Source organism: Lissotriton helveticus, chromosome 6 (assembly GCF_964261635.1).
Source record: "Lissotriton helveticus chromosome 6, aLisHel1.1, whole genome shotgun sequence".
In the NCBI taxonomy this organism is placed as follows: Eukaryota; Metazoa; Chordata; class Amphibia; order Caudata; family Salamandridae; genus Lissotriton; species Lissotriton helveticus.
In genome coordinates, this window is record NC_136067.1 from 1,871,660,483 (window position 1) to 1,871,678,783 (window position 18,301).

The following is an 18,301-nucleotide window of genomic DNA, read 5'->3' on the forward strand; positions in this document are numbered from 1 at the left end:
ATATATGCAATACTATTATCTATATCACTGCTACCACCACTAGGAATAAAAGTACTGCCTCTCTGAGTAGCTCCACTAATGTCAATAGCGCTACCAGTATAGCCCATGTGAAAAATAAGAGCACCACCATCAGTACTAACGCTTTTTTTCCTTTCTAAATCTGGTATGTTTTTCAGATAGTATTGATCACATGTACTATAGATACAACTTTAGCAGTGACAGTGTGAATTGTGGATAACAGCGCAAATCATATACATGTACATTGCACTATTGGCTTCACCATAGCACAGAGTTTGATATATATGTATACATTAATTGCCATTGGTGAACATCAACAGATGCTTCATTTGCAACTATCAGTACTACCACTGATACTTCAACCAATGCCACCACCATGGCTAACAAACATTGTCAAAGCCAATGGGTGTGGTTTATAATGTGTTATCATGTGGAAATATATTTCTGCATGACTGATTTTGCATGCGTTGTTCACAATAAAGCCAGATTTATTGGATTTGCCAATGCTTTTTGTTAAAATGCAAATGATACATAATGATCAGCGTGTAACTGAGAGCCAGTGTTTGTATTTTGTTGTATTTCCTTTGCTGATACAATCACAATTTAAGTGCTGATTTATAGTTTTTTTTTGTTTTGGAAGTGCATGCTGTTTATAATGCCTGTCATGAAGATAGGAAAATCACAAAGATATAGTGCTATTCACTAATTGTCCTTGTGCGTTCATATGTTTTACTTTTCTGTAATGTTAACATATTTAATTTACAGCTTTACTTACTCAAAGGAAAAAAAACACATTCACATAAATTGTATTAAAGATTCACCAAAGTATTGGCCTTTTGTCAGAATTAATTAAAAACTCTGCAATATTTTCTTTGGTATGCCTTTGCATTTCACCACTTACATCACAAACTTCATCTTCTACTTACTTTTCATAACACTCTTCTTTGAGGGTACTGATCAACTCTACTCATGCACTCTGTTCAGCAGTGGAACTCTACTCCCAGCGTCCATATTATTGTGGTCTAAGAAGTTAATTCAATATGGGATTTTCTTTGTAGAACAGCTGGTGCACACATTACCCAATCAAATGCCAGACCAATTGGCTTTGCCAATGCTTGTTTGGATTAGTGGCCACTTCTTTGAATATATGAATTCCAGCAGACTCCTAAAGGACGAGGGGCATTTAAAGAATATTTAACAGCCTAAGGGACAATAAAAAACGAGCTTTAATGGCAGATATGATGAAAATAACATGACAGGGCCCAGTCCCTCATACCTTCCCTTGTAGTGAATTGGTGACACTCAAGTCCATTTAAAAACGTATTTTCTGATTGATACTCCAAAATGGAGGCAGATCAGGAGTCTGCTCAGGAGTGTATATCTATTGCTACAACCTAGAAATACAATGAGTAAAACAAGTTAGGAATAGGGCCTGTGCCTCTGGAGCTCCAGATGTGATATATATGTCAGTGTAAAGCATGCAGATGTAAAATGTGATAACTTCCTGTCTTAGAACCAGCGAAAGTTGTTCTACTACCTCATGAGCGGTGAAGCCTTGTGTGTAGTCAACGGTGTCACAAGTATATGAGAGAAGCCTTGTAGAATATGTAAGCATACCTGATGCTCATGCACACTCTGTTGTTTAGATTTTCAATGAAAGCCATTTCTCTAGCATTACATGGTTGCAGCATGCTTTCTGTCAACATGTGGTGCAACTAAATATGTTCTCTTTAGGGGTGTGCAGTGTTACAGAAACCCCATTTCGTCAAATTGCATGACTCTCTAAGAAAAGCATTGACCAGTTTGCAAAAAAGTGTGAACTTTGTGTTAATAACAGTTGCTGCTGAATAAATGCACAGATGGAGTCTTGCTGATTGTGAAATATCTGGTTATTTTCCCTGTTATGCGAGAAAGAAAATCTGCAGTATGGCTTTTTACTGCAGAATATTACCTCAAAAGTGGTACACGTTGGCCAGATGATAAAACTCACATTTGTATTTTCATTGTTATTGTCATTGTTATTGCGTATTTGTAAAGCGCACAGCTACTAAATAGAGTGTCCCGGCACTAAGCAGAACAGAACGCCACCGTAAAGCAGGACCAACACTCATGGTGAAGTTATTGCTAAAATAACCAGGTTTTGAGTTGTTTTCTAAACATCCCTACATCTGTGAGTCAAATTGTGTTCAAAATGATGAATTTAGGGACCTTTTATTGGTATTCTATTTTCGCACATCCCTAGTAACCTGTTGCGTCCTCAAAGTCTCTTGGCATCATATCCGTACCTTCCATCCGAGCTGGAGATGGAAAAATAGAAGTGCAGGTTTCAATACCAAAGCGCCTGTTCGCTTCTGAGAAATTACAGTATTCTCCAATGAAAAGTATTGCTCCTCTGCTGTGAAGTGCAGGTACTCTGCCTCTCATAATGCAGAAGTGCAGGTACTCTGCCTCTCATAATGCAGAAGTGCCGGTACTCTGCCTCTCAGAATGCAGAAGTGCCGGTACTCTGCCTCTCAGAATGCAGAAGTGCCGGTACTCTGCCTCTCAGAATGCAGAAGTGCCGGTACTCTGCCTCTCAGAATGCAGAAGTGCCGGTACTCTGCCTCTCAGAATGCAGAAGTGCCGGTACTCTGCCTCTCAGAATGCAGAAGTGCCGGTACTCTGCCTCTCAGAATGCAGAAGTGCCGGTACTCTGCCTCTCAGAATGCAGAAGTGCCGGTACTCTGCCTCTCAGAATGCAGAAGTGCCGGTACTCTGCCTCTCAGAATGCAGAAGTGCCGGTACTCTGCCTCTCAGAATGCAGAAGTGCCGGTACTCTGCCTCTCAGAATGCAGAAGTGCCGGTACTCTGCCTCTCAGAATGCAGAAGTGCCGGTACTCTGCCTCTCAGAATGCAGACGTGCCGGTACTCTGCCTCTCAGAATGCAGACGTGCCGGTACTCTGCCTCTCAGAATGCAGACGTGCCGGTACTCTGCCTCTCAGAATGCAGACGTGCCGGTACTCTGCCTCTCAGAATGCCGACGTGCCGGTACTCTGCCTCTCAGAATGCCGACGTGCCGGTACTCTGCCTCTCAGAATGCCGACGTGCCGGTACTCTGCCTCTCAGAATGCCGACGTGCCGGTACTCTGCCTCTCAGAAGTGCCGGGTACTCTGCCTCTCAGAATGCAGAAGTGCCGGCACTCTGCCTCTCAGAATGCAGAAGTGCCGGCACTCTGCCTCTCAGAATGCAGAAGTGCCGGCACTCTGCCTCTCAGAATGCAGAAGTGCCGGCACTCTGCCTCTCAGAATGCAGAAGTGCCGGCACTCTGCCTCTCAGAATGCAGAAGTGCCGGCACTCTGCCTCTCAGAATGCAGAAGTGCCGGCACTCTGCCTCTCAGAATGCAGAAGTGCCGGCACTCTGCCTCTCAGAATGCAGAAGTGCCGGCACTCTGCCTCTCAGAATGCAGAAGTGCCGGCACTCTGCCTCTCAGAATGCAGAAGTGCCGGCACTCTGCCTCTCAGAATGCAGAAGTGCCGGCACTCTGCCTCTCAGAATGCAGAAGTGCCGGCACTCTGCCTCTCAGAATGCAGAAGTGCCGGCACTCTGCCTCTCAGAATGCAGAAGTGCCGGCACTCTGCCTCTCAGAATGCAGAAGTGCCGGCACTCTGCCTCTCAGAATGCAGAAGTGCGGTTACTCTGCCTCTCAGAATGCAGAAGTGCGGTTACTCTGCCTCTCAGAATGCAGAAGTGCGGTTACTCTGCCTCTCAGAATGCAGAAGTGCGGTTACTCTGCCTCTCAGAATGCAGAAGTGCGGTTACTCTGCCTCTCAGAATGCAGAAGTGCGGTTACTCTGCCTCTCAGAATGCAGAAGTGCGGTTACTCTGCCTCTCAGAATGCAGAAGTGCGGTTACTCTGCCTCTCAGAATGCAGAAGTGCGGTTACTCTGCCTCTCAAAATGCAGAAGTGCGGTTACTCTGCCTCTCAGAATGCAGAAGTGCGGTTACTCTGCCTCTCAGAATGCAGAAGTGCGGTTACTCTGCCTCTCAAAATGCAGAAGTGCGGTTACTCTGCCTCTCAAAATGCAGAAGTGCGGTTACTGTGCCTCTCAAAATGCAGAAGTGCGGTTACTCTGCCTCTCAAAATGCAGAAGTGCGGTTACTCTGCCTCTCAAAATGCAGAAGTGCGGTTACTCTGTACCTGACCGTACCGGCCCATTTAAAGAGCTGCCTTCCATCATAACTTTAATTCAACTCGCAGTAAGTATACTGACAGAGTGGGGTCAGGTTTTACCACACTGTTCCACCAATAATTTATTCTGAATGATTAGATTAAGTTCTGATTTCATAGTCACACAGGTTTTGGCTTTTAGGGAAGGAACGCTGGTCCGTAGGGCTACCAACTCACTCTTTTGCCAGCTATCCATCCTTGAGAGGTGTGAACACTGCTGTCGTGAGTCTTCGTTAAGAAATTAACACATATGGGAAAGCCTCTTCAGCCCATTACTGTCCATCAAGTCATGCGGACATTGCTGAGTTCTCGCTACCCCATGCCAACCTGCCAAGTCACCTCAAATTCATTGTGAGTAATATACTTCTTTTAGAACAATACATTTCCGCACTCCATTTCTGCAGCATTTTATGTATGATCGCTGTCTTTTTTGAGGAAATCAGACCAAGTGAATTGCCTGTGTTTTTTTGTTTCATTGTGACTGGGAATTCCTCTAGGGGTTCTGCCTGGGGTTTTGCTCGTCAGCTCCCATTCCTGATAAGACCATTAGCTGAGTTAACAATGTGAAACAGATGCACTTAAGTCATTCCGGCTTCGGTTTTATACCAATGCACAAAGAAAGTTTATACATATGTGCTTGCTTTGTATAGTTGAAATGTAAATACCAGAATTCTGCTTTGACCTAGTAAAACCTTTTTCCCTACATTGGCTTCAAATGTGTTTATTTTGCAAGTCTGTTTTGTTTCAATGTTCTAGTGGTAGAAAAGGGAACTCTAAAGACCACAATTTTAGAATACTACGATTTCGAAGTAAAAAAGCCTACTTAGTCGATCTCATTTCCTGCAATTTTTAATCGTGCTTTGGTGTGAATGGCCCTCTGAGCAGTTTTCTGCCCATGCAATTTCCGAATGTAATAAACTGGGTGAAGTTATGCACAAAGAGTAATGCCATGTGGTAAAACCAGTCACCAAGACGGTATGACAATGTACACCCCATTATATTGGGATCGAACACAAAAAACAACCCCGTACCGTGTGGTAAAGGTATCGCTTCAGGGCGACTTTGACCTGATTTTTGTACCACCTTTTGAGTGACACTGTAATTCAGCTTAACAGACTGTTCACAGGTAAAGATAATCCGGCAAATGAATGGGTCCAAGGTATGGTTAAGGAAGGGCAACCATATAACCCAATGTCAAAAGCTCAGCATGTTTCCTGTTGCGGTATTTCCTTTTAGAGGTGGAACAGTCTAGTGGGCTCACATGAGCAAACCCAAGAAACTTGGGCCCAGATGCTTCAAGCTAGAATCCGCTCGCAAAGGGGCAGATTCTCAGAATCTGCCGCTTTGCAACCGGTATTTTTGCATTTGGGATGCATCATCCCAAATGCAAAAATCGCATATTAAGAAATCGCAAAATTTCGATTACTTGCATTTAAGGAATCTCAAATTGAGATTCCTTAAATGCAATGCATTAAAGTTTAAAAAATAGCGATTTCGCTAATAGGGCTCGCAAATTACCATGAAGTTGAACTTCATGGTAATTTTCAAAAACTTTGAAAAATGCACTAAAGTGCATTTTTCAAAGTTTCATGTTGCGCACACACTAAGGGCATGTGTGTGCTCAACATATGTGCACAAATCAATTTCAGGGGTGCAACAGGGTGTCCTTTGGACACCCCTGCACCCTTGAAATCGCATTCTCAATTTGCGGTTCGCTAATTGTGATTCGCAAATTGAGAATGTCTTCCCATTCATGCCTATGGCCTCTAGCCCCATAGGAAAGAATGGGGAGGTATTCCTTAATTGCGACTCGCAATTTGCGAGTCGCAATTAAGGAATTTTAAGAAATCGCTATTTTTTTAGTGATTTCTTCATGCATTGCATTTTGCTATTCCTTAATAGCGAATCGTTATTTTTCGCTATTAAGGAATCGCAAAATGGGTTCTTGATGCATCTGGGGGTTGGCATGCACTCATGCGGTTAAAGAAAACACAGGACATTAAGCAAGTGGTACTCGTGACTCTGCGTCATATGGTAATCTTTGTTGAAGAAACTCCTTCCGTTGTTGGGAAGTGCCAAGAGTGCTTAGAAGGATGGTATTTGGTAGTACCTAAAGGGAAAGATGAGAACGGTGTCAGACATTGACTAATGCAAGGGTAGAACTTAATCAGTGGATAAAGTGTTACACCTATGTCTAAGTGCACTTTACTGTCCCTTGAGTGGCCATCCGATCCAATCCTCCAGGAAAGTTTGGGTTGGTTCAATCATTCTAATGAACTCATCAGTGACAATTCAGATCAGTGTGAACGCAGAGGCCAATTCTGTTTGTTCACTTCACTCAACAATTTGCATCCGATTTCTCCCATGCATTCTGGCAATCTTTTTGGCTGTGTGGCAGGGTGTCTGGCTCGAACAGTGTTGCAGTCAAGTAAGATTGAGGGATGTTCTGTGTGGTGCGCATGGTACTGGACACCAAACTGCCCACCTTTGCCCTGCTGTGGAACTCAGTCTACTGTTTTTACAGTCCATGGAGCAGCAAGGACACATCAGGCATATAGGGGCAGTAAGGACATGAAAGGCCACAGCCATTAAAAACAGCATCAGTCATCCTTCTTGACTCTTTAGGAAAGTGGTAGATCACCAAAGCTGCAAACGAAGTGAATGAGATGGTTCATTGATGAGGAACTACTTACCTTGGAGAGGAGGTGACAAAGGAGAATGAAAGACTTTTGTAGACAGTACCCATACTTTTCTTGCTGACAACAAAAATGCTGAATACAATTTTTAACTCTGAAACACTGACCACTATCTCTGGCTGAATCCCATTCCAGCCCAGCGTTTTTGGTCTGTATCCTTCCAGAAAGGAGCCTGCCTTATATAAATCAGTCTTCCTAAAAGGGGCAGGCCTGTCTGAACTACCAGGCCATGCCCTTTCTGGATGGGAACCCAAATAACCCAAGACAATTGTCATCTGTGTTGTATCTCATCATTGAGTTGTAGCTTAAATTCCTTGTGCACTGTGAGCTATGGGACCTAGGTCTGAGCATAACTATGTCACTTCGGTTGAATCGCCAGGATCAGCAATTACTATGAAAGAATGCTTGAATTACTCTCATCTGCCGATTAATTAATCTTATTCGCTTTCAATCCCATCATTTTTTCGTTCGCCGTGTCATTAAAAATGAGACCAATAATGGGTAAATTATTCTTCCTCTTGTCCCAAAAGGAACAGTCCATTCAGAATTACTAAGTAATGTGAACGGGGAGAAAAACAAGTTTTGTCCTTATTAGGCATGATAATTGAGACACCGGTTAAGGGTCAGTGGTACTGCAAGCTTCTTGACCCGCGTCTGTCAGACCCAAGTTCGAAGGGTGACGCTTGACCCGCGTCTGTCAGACCCAAGTTCGAAGGGTGACTCTCTGAGAAATAGAATAAGTAATGAGTGGAGTACATGAACTAATCTTAACCACAAGTAAGCATTCTGAGTTACTTTCCATTCTACTGGTTTTTGCTCACTGTGTCGTTCCATTCCAGGATTTTCCCACTTGCAAGTCAGTGTTGGCAACACCACGCTACTCCGCTCCACCAAAGCGGCAGTTCAGTGCATGTTATTAGGTGAGGGCTTTTGAACTCTGACATAAGCAATTGGACTTCGTGGTTTTGGTGAGTTAAAGTCTAATTTGCATATGGTGGGTCACCTCCAGGAATGGCGAAGAGGAGGAAAAGATAATGCAATGGAGTACACAAAGAGTGCAGCAGAAAACTTCCTGAGAACTGGTGAAGAAAATCATCCAGGATGCTAATATGGGGACTACTCTGAGCTCCTAGCCAGAACTACAACGGCAATGATATCTCCCTTGAAATCATTGTGCACAACGCCGACTGATGATCGCAATTGAAAGAAGCCTAAAGTGGTGATTGGGTTTGATTAAAACTCCAGTCGAATGCAACGTTTAACTAAAGTAAAGAAGATGGAAAATGTAAATTCCTATTTTAATCCTGGGGCAGAGACATGACCAACTGTGCATGGACGGATCACCTAAAAGATGTGATTATAAGCGCTGAGAATGCTGCCACAGTTCTGAAAAGCTTTGCCAATGCAACACTGTAACCTACATGAATAGAGCCTTCAGTGCTAATTTGGAAGGATCATTCTCATATGGAGCTGATATATTGTCCTCCAGGGTTACAAAAACCTGAGTAGGGGAAGTTGGGAGGAAAATCTGGAAGCAGATCCTTCGGGCATCCCAGAACGTCCCCATTTGTACGTTATGGGCCACCTTTCCCTGCAAATGCACAAAGACAGGGTGTGCTTGGTCCCATATGAGCTACCAGCTTCAGGAACATTTTAGTGGATTGATCCTGAAAAGAAAAACTACTTGATCAGGCACCATCCAAGACCACGATGTAAGTTTTCAAACCAGCAGAAATTCTCTAGGTCCCAGGAGTCTTTACACCAAACAGATCATTGCTATTTCTTAAGTCCCCATTACGGTCTTCAGTTCTACTTTGTGCTAAATCACCCAAACCTGTGATTTAGCAAAAAGTGCTCCAGTGACCGGTATGCACTTTCCTACAATGTCCATAGATCCTCCTCTTTCCATGATAGCTACCTCTGTGACAGGCAATCTAATGCCCTTTACTAATCCGCTGCTCTTGAGACAACACCACTTTCCAATGCCCAGCCACCGCCTCGTCCCCTCCTGTGATCTCTGCACCCACTCTACCCTCTTCCATTGTAAAGAACAGTAAAATAGCCCAGACCTGTTGCATTTGCCCTTGCTTGTTCTTTAAGGAGCAGCTTATAGATATTTAACATTTTTCAGGTTCGTGAACTGAGACAATTTATCAATGGGATACTTTGGCGAGCAATCCACTCCAGCACGTTTTGCTGCTCGTCTGTTCAGTCTTGTTAGATTGAGCATGAAGTCTGGTGTAACTGATGGTGAGTGAACATTTCTCCCTTGCTTCATTGTATGTGTGATTTCCAACCTGCCCCAGGGAAACCCTGCCTCGCTCTGTCCGTATTCTGTCAGTGCCCAGGTTCTGGAAGCTGAGCATGAAATCTAATTATTAAGTAATCATAAACATATGTCCTTCATTTCTTTATATTGTGTTTATCGTGAAACCAGGCCAAGCCGATGACCGTGGTCTTTCAGTTCCCCAGTGTTCGGTGTTTCTGATTCCATTCCTCGTCTCATTAGTCACGCCATTTGCACTGTTATGGCTTCTCATAAATGCAGCGTGTTGAGGTCGAGCTCGCCCTAACGCCGGTCCTCCTCCGTGCTAAGAGGTGTTCTTTGGAAAGATTAAAGACCACAACTCGACACTGCAGTTTTCATTGATTTTTATGTCACCTTTTTTCCTTCTTCTGTTTCCATGGCATAACGTAGGTTAACCTTGAGCCTGACACATATGGCGTTCCCTTTAATTTTAGGCAGGAAAAGTTAGTTTTTTTTTGTCTGCAGTTCCCAGTACATGTCTACCATTGAGAATACGCACACCACTTGACTACACACAATTTAATGGGAATATAAGTGACCACGTCGTGCACACGTGTTTCCTTCAAAGCTTTCCATGGGTGTGGTGATCAGTTTGGAAACACAGTGCTGTCGCATGAAGGGGAGACCATAGGTTGTTTCCACCTGAAAGCAGACTTAATCAGATTTGTATATACTTACATCTTTCTTGCACTTTACGGGACTTGGAAAATGTTAGGATTCATATTTTGGTCTAATTGCAAAAGATGTATTTTAGGTGGTGATGCCGTCGTACGAGTACGTGTAATGCAGTCGTACGAGAAAAATAGAATCTATAATCAATAATGGGCAACCAGTAGGAATCTGCCTACAATATTTCATAAACAAACATTTCCCTTTTTTTTAAATTCTTTACGCGATTACCAGCTTAAACAATGTCTCAATGGAGACCATTTTCTTTGGAGAAAAGAGCGTAAAGTAAAACTCGAAGATAAAAACTTTAAACAAAATGCTTCATAAGCCATACTGCACTTGACAGTCAATGTTAACAGCCCAGTAGAGTTCAGTACAGCGTTCTTGAGGTCAGAGAGCATTTGCAGTAATGTAGGGAAGAAAGGAAATGTATAGCTTGACACTGGTGCAATGCAGAGCTTTTGAGGTCAGACCGCAAGTGCAAGAATGCAGAAAGGAAATACCCATCCAAGATGGGAAGGAACCTAGCAAGTTTCAGTGACAGCCTTCAAAAGTGAGACAACTGTAAAGCTGAGATCACCCATGAGCACTGAACATAAACATTGTCATGAACGCGGAATGTGGCTCAGGTGTCGTGCAACCGCATTGTTGAGAATTTTTGGGATGTTGCCTAGTGTTGTCTTTATGGAAGATGTCCAAAAAGTGGTTGCTATGCAGATGTTTTGTTGAAGAACAATGAAGTGCGGACAAGCAGCTCGTTTGCAGCAACTCATTCCATCATGGCCGCCTTCACACAAGACAAAAAATACAACTGAGTCTTGCTGGAATCTAAGATGGCAGCTGTAATAACCAGGCTTCCTGACTGACAGCTGTGAAAACATGGCTTGTCACTTCTGGTTCTCGTTGGCAATCTGATTTGGAAGCCATTGATGGCGTTTCCCTTCTTGGTAGTTGCGTTCTCGCCCTTCACCTGAAACACTGAATTAGGAAGGGAATACTAGTTTTAATAGCACCCAAACATTCATGGCTGTTTGGTTTACACCTCTTCCTTAGTTGCATCCTTATGATGGACCATATTATTAGGACCCATGGGCTGTCGCCACCCTTCTCCCAAACTTTGGTGGGGCTGCCAACTCTACATAGCTCCATGTTAACGACGCGCTCCTTGTAATGTGTGCTTTCTGGTAAATGACACTGTACAGAGTCAAATATCATCTAATCGCAGAAAACAGGTATTATACCAACCGTCCTAACCATATCCTACCTGAAGCTAGAAGCTATCAAAAAGTCCTCAAACATGAAATGTGTGAGTTTTTACTTTTACTGAGCAGCCAATAAGGCATGAAGAAGCTGCTGGGGAAAAAATGTCCTGCTGCATTTTATCCCAACATATACAGTCATTAATTAAATGTCACCAACTTCAAGTGAATGGAAGGTTTGTATTTTAGGATCATTCGGGGGTGTGAGGTATTATATTGACAACTAGGACTGCATTTATTGAACTCTTTGGGCATCTTTGCTACTGGGACAATGGGGTTTTCCTCAGTAAGAAGAAGACTTGCTGTTTGAACTTTGAATAAAGAGGCCCTGGCCACAGGTTGGCTCTTGATTGCACAGCGGGCAAATAGCGATCACGTGCAGTTTGGTATTTAACAGGTGTGCATGCTGTGCCCGTGAGGAACTGAATTATAAATTGGTAAGAGGGTGATGCCTACCGAGGTAATAAGGCACAAGCTTGCAACTCAGTTCACGAAGAAAACTCTGAATCCTATATAGCTTTGGCACAAGCAGCAGCTTTTCCACAGAGAAATGCATGATAGCTTCAAACAGTACCTGAGCACATTGAAGTCAAGAATACAGTGTTATTTTCCCCACACCAATTCAAGAAAACCAAGAAAATTTTGATAAACAAATGATGCAAAATTGTTAATCCAGGATAATGGAACTATAGATTTTATGTCCAACAAATGCTCATTGGATCCTGACTGGTGATAATCCCTGGTTCGTTCTATGCGGAATTCCCACCTACAGCCATTCCATTTTTTCATGACTTCCAGTATTAGTTGTATGCAAACTATCCAAGAAGACTTTGCTCCCCATGACTGAAGTAGGGATCCTCTCTCCATCGCTCCTTGCCTTCCCCATTCCCAGTCTTGGGAAACATGGGACTACCACCCTTCCTGATCATGGAGTAAATTTCCCCCACTCCCCGTACTGGAGGCAGAGATAAATGTCTGAGAGGCTGTCCTGATAAAAAGCTTCTCCTACCTGACCCCTTTTGAGGATATACATGTTAATAGTCCGGCCTCATTGTAGGCTCTTTATCCCCCTGTTCTGTCCACCAGTAAGAACCACGTTCGTAGACCACTAGTAATACCATCCTTGCTTTCAGAAATAATATTGTTTTCCTGCCAGAGGAGGTTTCCTCAAGAAGGAAGCCCAGCTGAACTGAATTATTACCTGACCTTTAAAGTGCAGGTGGGGCCTTGTCTCCAAGTCTGTATTGCCATGCCAGTCAGGACCAGGGTCACAAATTGGTAACACATGGTCTCACAAATATTGAATTGAAAACCACCGAATATCGATGTAAAGTACATTGATGTCTGCACACTTATATTGAACTGAGGACATCCTAGAGGATAACCTATGGCTCTTGAATGTTTAGTTTCCTCTGTCATTCTGAATGCCCTACCCAAAGGGTGGATGCTTAGGAGCTACGGAAAAGATACAAGGGTGGGAATCTGCAAATCTGTTTTCAATAGCAGAGCATGAAGAAGGAAGTGGAATGGTCATGAAAAGAGACACCAGCAACAAGTGCTGAGATTGGTGACCAACAAAGGTGGTTGGGAGAATAACGTTGTTGACACTAATGAGTGCGGTACTAGATTCTACATTCATACAGACCACATAAATATGTTTTCATATTTTGGATCCCGTGGGTCTCTTTTAAGCTCAAAGTATGGCCAATATTGGTGCCTCTCCTACATTGCATGTTTTCAAGGGCATTGCATGCAAAACTATTGAACTGAACCTGTTTTGCTTCTTGATAAAATGTCTAAACAAGGATGCAGTTTTCGTGGCTGATGTTGGAGAATTCTCCAACGTGCTTCATGTGTGAGGGTTGCTATAAACTGGGGGGCGCATTGGCATTTTATGCAGTTAATCAAAATAGAGGTGAAAGGAGAATGTTGATATGTGTGTCTTCTGTAAATGACAACAGAGGATGCATAATTCTTGAGATCTTGGTTTTTATAATCCCTGATTGTAGGTCTGGCGTAGCAGTGCCATTGTCGGCGGACCTGTTGTTCCTAGACCTTTAAAATATTCACTGAGTGGGTCTGTTTCCACCCAGAGGAGTATTTCTCTCTTACCTCATGCTACTGGCTGCTTGGTGTATCATTCCGCCCCATATTGACGCTTACTTTACAGTGCATGAGGGACAGTTTCACATTACAAAAGTGAGCTGCATCATCACGCAATAAATAATCTATCTCACAAATGCATGCTGTGCAGAATGCATTCGTTTTTTTTGCTTTGCTCTTTTTAGTGCAGCAAGCCTTTTTAACGTCTTAATCGGAACTCAGACTATAAACCGACATATTGGGTTTACCACTGTTCGGTTCTATTTCTAGTCATATCGCATGGTGTGTACAAATGCATTTAACTTGTTCTACAAAGGGGCACCCCGTGCTGCAGTGATTGTTGGCTTCAGAGCGTCAAATACAGAACTATGATCCCCAACGTGTGTTGAGTTTTTTGCCTTTTCTAATCGGCAATCTAGTATTTCAGACTGAAACTGTCCTGTAATCAAACGAATAATTACTTAGTACTTCTTTTTGTCACTGCTTAAAATGCCAGAGGGGTTACAAGTTGGTGAGTCCCTACCGCATATATAAACATGTCTGCAAGTCTGTTTTACATGTTGCCCTTGATACCCACAAAATCGTTTCAGATAGAACGTCTTCTACAAACTAAATGTCCTGTTTGACAATTTTACAAATGTATCTTGGAGGTTCCTAGAGGAAGCCTTTTTTGAGGGAGGGTTTCTTGACACATGCCATCCTACAGGTGTCGGTGCCTATTCTTGTGTCTTCCTTTTAGTATTGAGTGTACCAGATGTGTTAATAATTAACCTTTTCTAAACGAGAACGTAGGCTTTAAATACAACCATTCACTAATTCCTTAGCTTTAGCCTTTAGATGTCATTAATAAGGGTGCATCATAAACCTGCTCACAAGTGAGCATGAACGAGTACCAAGGATGCGTGCACGACTTCAGTACAAGCCCGCAGTCTTTGACGAAGACAGCCTACTTATACAAAATAAGCATCCTTCACTAACAATTTCGCCAATTTGTCTTTTATGTTTACAGGATATATGTTTTAATATTTGAGGGATGCGCTTCATCTCCTTCGGCTTTCTCTAATTGGAGGGTTATAGACTTTCTCCTCCTTTTAATGTCATACGATTGAGGACATGTATTGCACTATGGTGACATTACAGAGTGAGCCTCTGTTCTGTTCTTTTGTGGTTAAGCCACCTGCATAAGAATTTCGAGGTTCATGTTCCTTTTCCTTATAAGAAGGGTATATTTGAAAATTCTGATACGGCTGTGTAGGGACTGTTGGATGAGCAAACATTTTCTTTGAAAGTGGGTTCAATGATGTTGGTTAAATCAGTGTTTCATCCATGGCTATGCCCCTTGCCTGGAGATAAATATGTCTTGAACAAATAGTTTCTGTTAAGGAACAGTCTGGCATAGTCCACAGTAAAACTTTTGGGATTTTCCTGTACTTTGGACTAGTTGGTAAGGTGTCTTCTTTCTCATGGACTCCAATTCTACAAAATGGCATGCTTGGTGGAAGTGACATCAAACACCCGTTGACCTGCAGGGACATTACAGGATGCGACATTTGACCTTGGTAACACCACAGGAAATTGCATCACTGAACAATTCCTAAAATAAGTGCAAGATTATTACATTTTCAAAAGCTCCGGAAAGCAGATAGAAGTATAGCCTACTTTTTTTTTTTTTTACAGAGTTTTATATAGCGTGAACTTGACCCGAATCTGGTATCAGAGCGCTTTACATAGCACCAGTTGTGTTACATGAGAACACATTCACTTTTGTTAGGCATGGGGAGATTACGTGATTTGCCCAGAATCACAGGATGTTCAGCGTGATTGCAGAGACTCGAAGCCAGGTCCCCAGATTCGAGGTCGGCCGCCCTAGCCGTTAGGTCAACTCCAACTCCTCTCATTACCACGTATATGTTAACTAGGGTGCTGCGGTGATGTTTATGGGGTACGTCAAACACCTGCAGATGCCATATGGCCAACAGTAATGGTATACCAATGGGTAAAGTCTTGACCATCATATTCTCTTGCGAAGCCCCGGATGTCCAGTCATAGCACCTGAGGCCTACTTTCATTCCGCAGATGCCTGGGCATAGCATCTCAAAGCCCAATTAAAGCCTTCAAAACCCAATCACAGGCTCAAGTCCTCAGACAAAACTTCAAATGTTCGAATTCCCGGGCAAACCTTCATCTTTCTGGGCACTGCTTTACCCACCCCACACCCCGTACTGATATCCGAGTACTGAGACATTCACAGACCTCTCAAAATACACATCTGTCTTGACATGAAATATGAGAAGCTTTCACACCATAGAGGTTTCAAGCAGGTTCATTCATTGCACCCCGGTTGTGAACGGTGTCATGCGTTGGTAAACCTGTAATAAGAAGTGCTCAAACTCCTCTCCCGACCCACATCATGCCCTGGTCTCCAAAAATGAAAATATCCAAATACCTCTACCCAGGACCATAGTATGCCTCCGTACCCCAACAATGAGCAGTCCACCGCCCTCTCTCGGGGCACACTCCTTTGCATTGCACCGTGGTGTCAACACTCGGATGCAGACACCCATAGTGCTCCTACAAGGCACCTCCATGTAAGATGCACCAAGCTCCAGTATATCAGTATGCAGACAGCACCAGCTCTTTGCAGGGCGCTTCACCATGATTTACAAGCATCACATGGTCAGTGACGGCTACCGCCCCCTCCCTGTGAACCCACATCAACCCAGAACACATTGACATGAAACATAATTGTCTTTGGAAGGCGGGGGATCGCGAGACCCCCCGGCCGTATTTATTAAGATACAAAATAATAAAATTATTAGACAAAAAGCTACAGTTTTATGCAAAAACATTCAGGGACATTAGATAAAATCATATCAACAAGTATGATAGGCTAACCTTAACAAGATTCTAATACAGCTTGTTTCCTAACCGAAATCTAACATCCTCATCTGAAATTTTTGCATACTAACATTTCTGGCCATATGGCGAGGTCGCTAACCGGTGTCAGGTCCTACTAGCTGCGCCCTTACCGCAGGTGCGCATGCGCAGCCGAGCCCGTTAATTACTCAGTCCACACCGTGAACTCCATTTACTCACTGAAGGAGGGCCCTTACTCGCGCCATTCGCTGACGTCATGAGTACGCGCGGGGTGGCTACCAGCCTAAGGACAGCGTGACTCTCCTACCCGCGCCCCTTTGCAGCACCAGTTATACCTGCCCCTGAAGTTCTAGGAGGGGCCAGTGACCCCTCCCCCTGGGCGGACACCTCCAAAGGATGATGCCGCCCCCTCAGACCTTAAAATAGCTGCTCACCGGTCATGACCTTACCGCCACAGGCCAGCATTGTTAACCGACGATCTGGCCTCCCCCTTCCTACTCCTAAAAAGGTCATACTCGCCTCGCAAAATCCCTCTAGCCATGCCAATATGTTACTTAGACCATCGGATGTTCCCTGCCTCAGGCAAGTGTACCCCGTCCCGCAGGTAGAGATGTTTCCCCCAAATACACCCATGAGGGATCGACTGCAACCGGGGGGCTCAAACTAATTTGTCCAATTGCGCGTTGATCCTCTTTACCGAGTGATTCAACGCCTCGACCGAGTCCCCCCCTCGCCACTGCCACCGAGGTATAAGTTGCGACCAAACCACCGTGCAACCCGGGCATGTCCTGGTCACCCACCCTGCAGTGGAGATGATTTCCTCAATAAAGATGCACCTACTTAGTTTGGCCAAATCATCCTCCCCCGGGTGAAATATCACCACTGACGGGGGGACGGGTTGCTGCGATAAGGGTTCCTGAAAATAGGTTCTGAACTGGCTGGGGCATAAGCCCCCTCCCCCTCCCAAGAAGAAAACAGAAAACCCCTTGTGCTCCGCCCTTTTCCTACTTTCACTTGAAAGAAAAACATGTTTAGCGCGCCTCACATAAGAGTGGCCCACAAACCAAGTCACCGATGTCCGTTGTTCTCCTTGTCGCTTGCGTTGAGCTGCTGTAGTTCCTTACCGACCCGCGGCGAGTTCCTCCCCCGCGTGACGGGTTTGCGAAACCGCCGGCACCGCTTTAACCATTAACTCATTACACCTGATGCCTTTCTCTGACACTCGCAATCCAGGTGTAACGATCCTCTTGGCTGTCCTCCTCTTTGTAGTCGTGGCGTGGAGCCCTGTCCGGTCCATGGGTCCGGTCAGACATAAAACGGAAAACAAACACAGACGATTAATGCTTCTGGCCTCCGGACGATAGATACAGTACACATGCCCGTACTAAGTTGTTGTCACACTCTAAGCCTTTAGCTAATGTCTGCCCCTGGATGCCTTTCCATTCAACCTGCAAGCGCCAGCGTGTCGCATAGCATCCGTCTTGTGCCACCTGCTGAACATTTACATTAGGGCTACCGTAAGGGTGCCTGATAGTCTGACCTTTAGAAAGCCTAGACCTGTAGTCCATGGTGAATGCAATAGCCCCTCCATGATTGATTCAGTACAATACACAGTGTGGAATGCCGTGCAATAGTGCTGTATGGTTAGGTAAGGTATCTGGCTTTCTAACGAAAGCTGCCCCACACGTGTGTGCATTCATCGTCCTCAGATGCTAGGCCTTAGCCGAGATTAACCCCAGAGGCATTTTCCCCATTACTCGCCGCTGCGAGTGGTCAGCATAACCTCAGTTTGTTACACATGTAGCGCATTTAACTCTATACTACCGTGGGGTGCCTATTAGTATAACCTTGCGCTAGGAATAAGCCTGTAGGCTACAGTGAATGCCATAACCCCTCCATGATTACTAACTCTCAACACCAAAGCACACTACCAGGACATGGATCCTAGGGTTTAAGACACCGGCCCCCCACTGCCTATGTGATGCCGCAACTGGGCACCGGGACACCTTTGAAGGTATTACAACATTGGCTAGGGAGCGTAGTGGCCAGGGAGCGTAGGAATATCAGGACCCCAAGCAAGAGGTCATAGTTTGGAGAAGTTCCCAGGCTTGTTGTACCTATCAGTTCGGTTTATGCCATTGATAGTAATCCTAGAATGAGA

At 44.2% G+C, this 18,301-nt stretch overlaps 1 protein-coding gene across 2 annotated transcripts in view; it reads left to right on the plus strand.

Annotated features, from left to right (window-relative positions):
- Positions 1 to 18,301, plus strand: part of LYPLAL1 (lysophospholipase like 1) — a 180,747-nt gene that overhangs the window by 41,507 nt on the left and 120,939 nt on the right. The window lies entirely within an intron of this gene.